Raw genomic sequence first — 11,409 nt, 5'->3', positions numbered from 1 at the left:
AAGTTCGGGTCACTACATTACCTAACCGTTAAATAAATTTCGTCCCGAAATTTTAAGCGATTGGAGGTGTTGGCTCATCTTCTGAAAATAAGTGCGGGTACTTCTTCTTCATCTGATCTTCTCGTTCCCAGGTGAACTCGGGTCCTCTACGAGCATTCCATCGAACCTTAACAATCGGTATCTTGTTTTGTTTAAGTCTCTTAACCTCACGATCCATTATTTCAACGGGTTCTTCAATGAATTGAAGTTTTTCACTGATTTGGATTTCGTCCAACGGAATAGTGAGATCTTCTTTAGCAAAACATTTCTTCAAATTCGAGACGTGGAAAGTGTTATGTACAGCCGCGAGTTGTTGCGGTAACTCAAGTCGGTAAGCTACTGGTCCGACACGATCAATAATCTTGAATGGTCCAATATACCTTGGATTTAATTTCCCTCGTTTACCAAATCGAACAACACCTTTTAAAGGTGCAACCTTAAGCATGACCATCTCTCCAATTTCAAATTCTATATCTTTTCTTTTAATGTCGGCGTAGCTCTTTTGTCGACTTTGGGCGGTTTTCAACCGTTGTTGAATTTGGATGATCTTCTCGGTAGTTTCTTGTATTATCTCCGGACCCGTAATCTGTCTATCCCCCACTTCACTCCAACAAATTGGAGACCTGCACTTTCTACCATAAAGTGCTTCAAACGGCGTCATCTCAATGCTTGAATGATAGCTGTTGTTGTAGAAAAATTCTGCTAACGGTAGATGTCGATCCCAACTGTTTCCGAAATCAATAACACATGCTCGTAGCATGTCTTCAAGCATTTGTATCGTCCTTTTGCTCTGCCCATCAGTTTGTGCATGATAGGCAGTACTCATGTCTAGACGAGTTCCTAATGCTTGCTGTAATGTCTGCCAGAATCTTGAAATAAATCTGCCATCCCTATCAGAGATAATAGAGATTGGTATTCCATGTCTGGAGATGACTTCCTTCAAATACAGTCGTGCTAACTTCTCCATCTTGTCATCTTCTCTTATTGGCAGGAAGTGTGCTGATTTGGTGAGACGATCAACTATTACCCAAATAGTATCAAAACCACTTGCAGTCCTTGGCAATTTTGTGATAAAATCCATGGTAATGTTTTCCCATTTCCATTCCGGGATTTCGGGTTGTTGATGTAGACCTGATGGTTTCTGATGCTCAGCTTTGACCTTAGAACACGTCAAACATTCTCCTACGTATTTAGCAACATCGGCTTTCATACCTGGCCACCAAAAATGTTTCTTGAGATCCTTGTACATCTTCCCCGTTCCAGGATGTATTGAGTATCTGGTTTTATGAGCTTCTTTAAGTACCATTTCTCTCATATCTTCAAATTTTGGTACCCAAATCCTTTCAGCCCTATACCGGGTTCCGTCTTCCCGAATATTAAGATGCTTCTCCGATCCTTTGGGTATTTCATCCTTTAAATTTCCCTCTTTTAAAACTCCTTGTTGCGCCTCCTTTATTTGAGTAGTAAGGTTATTGTGAATCATTATATTCATAGATTTTACTCGAATGGATTCTCTGTCCTTCCTGCTCAAGGCGTCGGCTACCACATTTGCCTTCCCCGGGTGGTAACGAATATCAAAGTCGTAATCATTCAACAATTCAATCCACCTACGCTGCCTCATATTCAGTTGTTTCTGATTAAATATGTGTTGAAGACTTTTGTGGTCGGTATATATAATACTTTTGACCCCATATAAGTAGTGCCTCCAAGTCTTTAATGCAAAAACAACCGTGCCTAATTCCAAATCATGCGTCGTATAATTTTGTTCGTGAATCTTCAATTGTCTAGACGCATAAGCAATCACCTTCGTTCGTTGCATTAATACACAACTGAGACCTTGCTTTGATGCGTCACAATAAATCACAAAATCATCATTCCCTTCAGGCAATGACAATATAGGTGCCGTAGTTAGCTTTTTCTTCAATAACTGGAACGCTTTCTCTTGTTCATCCTTCCATTCAAATTTCTTCCCTTTATGCGTTAATGCAGTCAAGGGTTTTGCTATTCTGGAAAAGTCTTGGATGAACCTTCTGTAGTAACCAGCTAGTCCTAAAAACTGGCGTATGTGTTTCGGAGTTTTCGGGGTTTCCCACTTTTCAACAGTTTCTATCTTTGTCGGATCCACCTTAATACCTTCTTTGTTCACTATGTGACCGAGGAATTGAACTTCTTCCAACCAAAATGCACACTTTGAAAACTTAGCGTACAATTCTTCCTTCCTCAATACTTCTAACACCTTTCTCAAATGTTCACCGTGTTCTTGGTCATTCTTTGAGTAAATAAGTATGTCATCAATGAAAACAATGACAAACTTGTCAAGGTATGGTCCACACACTCGGTTAATAAGGTCCATGAACACAGATGGTGCATTAGTTAAACCAAACGGCATGACCATAAACTCGTAATGACCGTAACGTGTTCTGAAAGCAGTCTTTGTAATATCATCTTCTTTCACCCGCATTTGATGATACCCGGAACGTAAGTCAATCTTTGAATAAACAGATGAGCCTTGTAGTTGATCAAATAAGTCATCGATTCTCGGTAGTGGGTAGCAGTTCTTGATGGTAAGTTTGTTCAACTCTCGGTAGTCGATACACAACCTGAATGTACCGTCTTTCTTCTTGACAAACAAAACAGGAGCTCCCCACGGTGATGTGCTTGGTCGAATGAAACTACGCTCTAAAAGTTCTTGTAATTGGCTTTGCAGTTCTTTCATCTCGCTGGGTGCGAGTCTGTAAGGAGCACGAGCTATTGGTGCAGCTCCTGGTACAAGATCTATTTGAAATTCAACGGATCGATGTGGGGGTAATCCTGGTAATTCTTTCGGAAATACATCGGGAAATTCTTTTGCGACGGGAACATCATTGATGCTCTTTTCTTCAGTTTGTACTTTCTCGACGTGTGCTAGAACAGCATAGCAACCTTTTCTTATTAGTTTTTGTGCCTTCAAATTACTAATAAGATGTAGCTTCGTGTTGCCCTTTTCTCCGTACACCATTAAGGGTTTTCCTTTTTCTCGTATAATGCGAATTGCATTTTTGTAACAAACGATCTCTGCTTTCACTTCTTTCAACTAGTCCATACGGACTATTACATCAAAACTCCCTAACTCTACTGGTATCAAATCAATCTTAAATATTTCGCTACCCAGTTTAATTTCTCGATTCCGGCATATATAATCTGCTGAAATTAATTTACCGTTTGCTAATTCGAGTAAAAATTTACTATCCAACGGTGTCAATGGAAAACTTAATTTAGCACAAAAATCTCTACTCATATAGCTTCTATCCGCACCCGAATCAAATAAAACGTAAGCAGATTTATTGTCAATAAGAAACGTACCCGTAACAAGCTCCGGGTCTTCCTGTGCCTCTGCCGCATTAATATTGAAAACTCTTCCGCGGCCTTGTCCATTCGTGTTCTCCTGGTTCGGGAAATTTCTAATAATGTGGCCCGGTTTTCCACATTTATAACAAACTACATTGGCATAACTTGCTCCGACACTACTTGCTCCGCCATTACTCGTTCCGACACCATTTGTTCCTTTCATTCTATTAACCCCTGGTCCGTAGACCTCACACTTCGCCGCGCTATGACCATTTCTTTTACACTTGTTGCAAAATTTGGTGCAGAACCCCGAGTGATACTTTTCACACCTTTGACATAGCTGCTTCTGATTGTTGTTGTTGTTGCGGTTATTATTGTTGTTGGGATGATTGTTGCAGTTGCTGTTGTTGTTGTTGTTGTTGTTGTTGTTGTTGTTGTTGTTGTTGTTGTTGTTGTTGTTGTTGTTGTTGTTGTTGTTGTTGTTGTTGTTGTTGTTGTTGTTGTTGTTGTTGTTGTTGTTGTTGTTGTTGTTGTTGTTGTTGTTGTTGTTGTTGTTGTTGTTGTTGTTGTTGTTGTTGTTGTTGTTGTTGTTGTTGTTGTTGTTGTTGTTGTTGTTGTTGTTGTTGTTGTTGTTGTTGTTGTTGTTGTTGTTGTTGTTGTTGTTGTTGTTGTTGTTGTTGTTGTTGTTGTTGTTGTTGTTGTTGTTGTTGTTGTCGTTGTTGTTGTTGTTGGGCCGTTTGTTGTAGTTGCGATTGATGGGATAGTTGTTGCGATTATTGTTGTAATTGTTGTTGTTGTTGTATTTGTTGGGATTTAACAAGTTCATAATATACTTAAACCATTTTAAGAAACATATCAAAGCGGAAGCATGTTAGTTACATTTTAACTTGTTAATCTTTAAACCATTTTAAAGTTAAATCCCATGGATCAAGTTGTGAAATAATACTTACAAACTACAAGCAAGTAAAGAGATTATACCTACTCCAAGCTTGCTTAGTAAATGATGAAGATGATGATGTTGAATGGAGCTTCAAATGGATGAAACCTCAAGAGATTATATCCCAAACTTGTGCACCAACACCCTAGCTTTGGTTAGGATTTAATTACACTTGAATGTGACTTGCAAAATCAACTTGAGAATCCTTTTCTCCTTGCTTAAACCCACGGCAGCTGCAGTAGCAGAATGGAGGTGTTTTTGCAGTTTTTTTTTGCTTAGTGTCTTGATGTCTTGATGTGTGTTTGCATGTTATAGGAATTGGGAAAGCATGGGCATCAAATGGAATCTCTAGCATGCTTCTTGAACTCCCAATGCCATTACAAGGATTATTTTATAATATACATTATATATAAAAAAAAAAACTGATTTTATAAAATCAGTTTTTATAAAACTTAATTTTATAAAACACATTATATAAACATGTATATTATTTGTTATGTATATTTTATAAAACCAATTTTATAAAATGTGACATAACTTAATTATTTAACCTATAAATAATTAAATCCTTGTTATATAAGTTATTTCATAACTTATATATAAACATATCAAGTAACATTATTTAAGAAACCTTTTCTTTAAAGTTCAAGTGTCGTGTATTTAATCAACGATCCAACCGCTAAAATTAAATACGAATAAAGTGTCGGTAAGTTTGTTATTGGGTATGACCCGACTTGGATCATAACACATTAGCCACATTAATTTAATATGTCTCTCGGGCATATGAAATACCTTCAATCTCCCACTTGCACGAGAAACATAAGAAATTAATGCAAATGATGGATACAGCCTAACACACCGTCCATCACCCCTAATATGTTATGACTTTGTGCCATTCAATAACATCATCCCTTTCGAGCTCCCTACTCGAACTGATATATGTAGGTGAATCTTTCATTATTTCCTTTCGTCCTAGATGTCATGTTAAATCCAAGAGATACAGAGTGATCACTCTCTTATAGATTTAACTTTTCAGGCCTTAGACATCTGACTCTCAACGAATAAGAGGGACAAATTCCATCTTGACTACATACGTCCTAGATATACACTTTGTAATATACCTGAGTTCTTCCTTATGTACTACCATGTTTCAGAATAGCAAAGGAAAGAATCAAGGCACAGTACTTGGTGAATATCCGAACCCAATATGTATCTCAGGTCAGAGGATACAATGATATTCGCCTTTACTCAAGATTACATGTGATCAACCACAAAGGCTCTATTCAGTAATTCTTGAGAGCGGGTCTTCCAATATTTGTTTCCCACAAATATCTATGAACCTTGGTTGCTACCTTGCCCCACATTCAACCTATGAATGTATACCAATCCGAGTTCATAATAGTCTAAACCTCACACTTGTTCCCACAAATGTGATCGACTATGGAAATTTAGAATAATTGCTTATTCATGGATGAAATATGCAACATAGGAACATAACTCAAATAAATTAACACCATAGTTATATTAATGAGTTTGAATAATTTCGTTCCGGTACAATACATAAAATAGATCATATCCAATCACTAGAATATCGAAGCCCTAATGCACAAACATGTCCCTCATGTTTTGGCCCATGTAAAAGCTTCGTGAGTGGATCCGCAACATTATGATCTGTATGAACTTTGCGAATACATATCTTTCCTTTTTCAACTTCATCCCTTATGTAGTTGAATCTCCGCTCAATGTGACGAGTCTTTTGATGGGCACGAGGTTCCTTGATTTGAGCAATCGCACCCTCGTTGTCACAAAAGATCTCAAGAGGGTCCTGAATGGAAGGGACCACTCCTAAGTCGTCGATGAATTTCTTCATCCATGCAGCTTCCTGAGCTGCCAGTGAGGCGGCAATGTACTCCGACTCTGTAGTGGATAACGCAACAACATCCTGTTTTGAACTCTTCCAAGAGACTGCACCACCATTTAACATGAAGACATAACCGGATTGTGATCGAGAGTCATCTCGATCAGTTTGGAAACTCGCGTCCACGTAACCTTTTACGGCGAGTTCCTCCTCACCAGACCCATATATTAGGAACATATCCTTAGTTCTCCTAAGGTATTTCAATATACTTTTAACAGCAATCCAATGACTGTTTCCTGGGTTATTCTGGTATCTACTTGTCAAGCTTAGAGCGCATGACACATCCGGTCTCGTACATATCATCGCATACATGATAGACCCAATAGCAGATGCGTATGGGACTTTCTTCATTCTCTCTTGTTCATCTTTCGTGGTAGGACACTGAGATGAATTGAGAACGGTTCCTCTTTGAATAGGTACCAAACCTTTCTTAGAGTTTTCCATCTTGAACCTTTTCAAGATTTTATCAATGTATGTACTTTGACTTAAACCTATCAATCTCTTGGATCTATTCCTATAGATCCCTATCCCCAATATGTATTGTGCGTCTCCAAGATCCTTAATGGAGAAGCAACTCTTTAGCCAAGTTTTGACTCCTTGCATTGTGGTAATATCATTCCCAAATAATAATATATCATCCACATATAGTACAAGGAACATGATAGTGCTCCCACTAGCTTTCTTATATACACAAGCTTCATCACCATTTTTAATGAAGCCAAATTTCTCGGCTTCCTCATTAAAACGATGATTCCACATTCTAGATGCTTGTTTCAATCCGTAGATTGACTTCTTTAATTTGCATACCCTTTTAGGATATTTTGGATCAACAAAACCTTCAGGCTGAACCATATAGACATCTTCCATAAGATATCCATTTAGGAAAGCGGTTTTGACATCCATTTGCCATATGTCATAGTCGTAGTGAGCAGCAATGGCAAATAATATCCTAATAGACTTTAGCATTGCCACTGGCGAGAAAGTTTCATCATAATCAACCCCTTGAGTTTGAGTGAAACCTTTTGCTACAAGTCTAGCTTTGTATGTATCCAAGTTTCCATGTATGTCGGTTTTCTTCTTGAAAAGCCATTTGCAATCAACTAGCTTGGAGCTAGGAGGTTGCACAACAAGTTCCCAAACTTGGTTTTCATACATGGATTGCATCTCGGCGTTCATGGCTTCCTGCCATTTATCTTTATCAATTCTTGATAAAGCATCTTTGTAGTTTGTTGGTTCATCCAAATCAACCGTATAGCAACCTTCCACGAGAAACCCATATCTCTCGGGAGGATTACTAATCCTACTAGATCTTCGAACGTCTTGTGTATCTTGATCATCCACTTGATCATTTTCAACATCCTCATGTTGAGTACTAGTGCCAACCAATTGTGTATCATCGGCTTGATCTTGTACCTCTACAAGATCTATCTTCCTTTCACCATCACCTTCCATAAGGAACTTGGTTTCAAGGAATTCCGCTTTCCGAGCAACAAATACGGTTTGCTCGGATGGATCATAGAAGTAATATCCCATGTCATCTTTGGGATATCCTATGAAGATACACTTTGTGGATCGAGCATGTAGCTTATTTGCTACATAACGCTTAGGATAAGCTTCACATCCCCATACTTTCAAGTATGAAAGAGAAGGAGGTTTTCCAAACCACATCTCATGAGGAGTTCGTTCCACCTTCTTGGTTGGGGCCATATTTAAAATACGAGCCGCGGAGCTTAGACAATAACCCCAAAATGATAGAGGCAACGAGCTTCTTGCCATCATAGATCGAACCATATCCATTAGGGTTCGGTTCCTCCTTTCGGAAACTCCATTAAGTTGGGGTGTTCCGGGTGGAGTAAGTTGTGAGATAATCCCACAACTCCTAAGATGATCTTGGAAGGCATCGCTTAGGTATTCACCTCCTCTATCGGTACGTAGTACCTTAATTGTCTTATTGAGTTGATTTTGTACTTCGTTTTGATATTCTTTGAATGCTTCAAACGTTTCGTCCTTGTGTCTTAATAAGTAGACATATCCGAAACGGCTAAAGTCATCAATGAAAGTAACAAAGTATCTTTCACCTTTCCTAGTCATGGGTTTAAAGGGTCCACATACATCCGAATGTATTAATCCCAATAAATCTTTAGCCCTTTCATAGGTCCCTTTGAAAGGTGCTTTAGTCATCTTGCCTTGTAAACAAGATTCACATACTTCAAACGAATCCATTTCATTTGATTTCAAAAGTCCATTCTTTTGAAGTGTATGTATTCGGTTCTTGTTTATGTGACCAAGGCGACAATGCCATAAGTAGGAATCACTCAAATCCCTTTTGAGTTTCTTGGTGCTTGTATGGTACATTGAGCTACTAGATGATGTGTCATCATGAACCAATTCATAAATTCCATTTGAAGGCGAAGCCTTGAAATAGAATACATTATCTTTAGAAACATGAATATCATCATCAATAAAATTAACAACGTAACCACATTGTTTTAAGCGAGAAATAGAAATAATGTTTCTACACAAATCCGGAGCATACAAAACATTTTCTAAAATAAGTTCCAATCCACTTGGAAGCTTCAAAATAAAATCTCCTTGAGCTTTAACATGCACCTTTGCACCATTGCCCATATAGAGACTTGATGTTCCCGCCTTATGATCACTTCTTTTGAACCCCTGCAAAGAATTGCAAATATGAGTTCCACATCCAGTGTCTAATACCCATGTATTAGAAGAAGTAATACTTAGCTCTATATATACCATATATATATTACCTGAGGTTTGCCCTGCATCCCTCTTGTCCTTCAACTCCTTAAGGTAGACCGGACAGTTTCGTTTCCAATGACCCATCTCACCGCAACCGAAACATGGGTCTTCCTTGGGGTTTGCCTTCTCGGTGACCTTTTGCTTCTTGGCCTTGTTGATGGTTGGGGTAACCATCTTCCCCTTCCCTTTGCCTTGATAAGCGGGTCCTTTTTTCTTAGCCACCTTTGGCTTAGAGGTCTTACCTTTGGACCCACCTTGATCGATTGCTAACACGGGTAAAGCCCTTTTACCCATGCTAGTTTCTGCCGTTCTAAGCATACCGTGAAGCTCACCTATGCTCTTATCCATCCCATTCATATTGTAATTAATTACAAATTGATCAAACCTTTTTGATAGGGAGTTAAGGATAAGATCGGTGGCTAACTCATTAGATATGTTTAGGTTAAGACGGTTAGCACGATCGATAAGGCTTTTCATCTTGAGTACATAAGATGAAACCGATTGGGTATCGTCCATACGACAAGCATGTAGCGCTCGAACCGTTTCGAAGCGTTCGACACGCGCTTGTTGGAGGAACATCTCCTTCAATTGCGTTATCATGTCGTATGCACTATGATGCTCGAAATCCTTTTAGAGTTCGGGAATCATAGTCCCAAGCATTAAGCATGAGACTTGAAGGGAGTCGTGGCAATACTTATCGTAAGAGGCCATTGCCTCCACATCATTCTCATCCGGTTGATCGGGAATGGGGTCCTCAAGCACATACATTTTATCCTCTTGTTTGAGGACAATCCGAAGATTGCGGAACCAATCCATAAAGTTTGTATGGTTGAGTTTGTCTTTCTCTAAGAGAGACCTTAATGATAGGTGGTTCAGGTTAAGTGGTGCGTTTGGAATGTTGTTGTTGTTATTGGCGGCCATCTACAAAATTAACAAAGTTCGTTTAAGTATCGATTTTAATTTTAATAAACAATACCCTCTTATTATAATTGACTTATTAAATATTAGAATCCAACGGTAAACCAAATTTCGGTTAGGTGACCTTTATCCCGTCATTTGATTTAGCTAGGTAGTCATTATATGACAATTTCAATCCTTTTGCAACTTCTAAGTTTTGGGATCATGCAATCCTTTTGCATGGCATATTTATCCCATCAACGCCTATTTGTTCATCATGCTTCGGTGACCCTAAGTTCATGACTCCCAAATCAAGTCGTCCTACTTGTGAAAACATGTAAAATTAACATACAAGTGGTTAGGTGACCTTTATCCCACAAGTGTGCGAATTTTACCTTAAGCATATTAGCTAGTTCATAATGGTTAGGTGACCTTTATCCCATTATGAGTTCACTACTATGTTCAAGTGTTCCCACAAAAGGATGGCGTTTAACTTGTTTACCTTGTATTTGTAAAGGGATTTTAAGTTTTCATAAATTCTAGTTTAAGAAAACATTTTGCTATACACCAACATGCATTTAGTGTATGGTACTTATGAAATCCATTTTCATGTCTTGTAATTAAACCAATTACATGATGTAAACCATTTTATATATATGATCCTTATCATGATCTTAATAACCGTTTATTAATGTCCTTTTAGCCATTTCAATTTAACCATTTTAAATTGTCGTTTTGCATGTGATTAATAACGTCTAATTTAACCAATTAAATTTTAGTTTTGTTTGTTGTTAACTTGTGTGATTAACTTGTAGCATACAAACACACAATCCACAATCATACAAGAAATTAAAACAACCACGCATGCAAAACAAAGATGTTCACAATCTAGCCATTTTGGTAGGCATTTGTTTAGCCGAAAACAAATGCCACCGGTTAAGGGGTTATAACTCAAAGTTAGAGATTTCAAAATCTCCCACTCAATCTTGCATCCAAATGCTTCTTCTTGTGTTCTTCATCTTGCATCTTCATCTTTTACAAAAAAATATATCCTAATACATTTTTCTCTAAAAAATGAAAATACAACCTAATCTATTTTACATACCAAATATAAAATAAATTACATAACCAAATGAATTATTACATGCCAAATGAATAAATATTATTACAAACCAATTGAATAAATATCAATCAACCATGCATGCAACCAAACACAAGGTCAAGGCTTAGATTGTGAACATCATCAACATAAGTGATAGGCAATACAGAATCACAAGTGATTGGCAATACAGAATCACAAGTGATCGGCAACACAGAATCACAAGTGATTGGCAGTACAGAATCACAAGTGATCGGCAACACAGAATCACAAGTGATTGGCAGTACAGAATCACAAGTGATTTGCAGTACAGAATGCAGAATCACAAGTGATTTTGGCCAAAATGACAACCACCCAAAACCGAAAATTTTACATTCTACTTCATGCATGTTCATAGAATGCAAAATTATAGTGGGTTTAATAACCATC

The sequence above is a fragment of the Rutidosis leptorrhynchoides genome, chromosome 2, assembly GCF_046630445.1.
Source record: "Rutidosis leptorrhynchoides isolate AG116_Rl617_1_P2 chromosome 2, CSIRO_AGI_Rlap_v1, whole genome shotgun sequence".
NCBI lineage: Eukaryota > Viridiplantae > Streptophyta > Magnoliopsida > Asterales > Asteraceae > Rutidosis > Rutidosis leptorrhynchoides.
The sequence above is the reverse complement of the archived record's forward strand: the minus strand, read 5'-3'. Positions refer to the sequence as shown.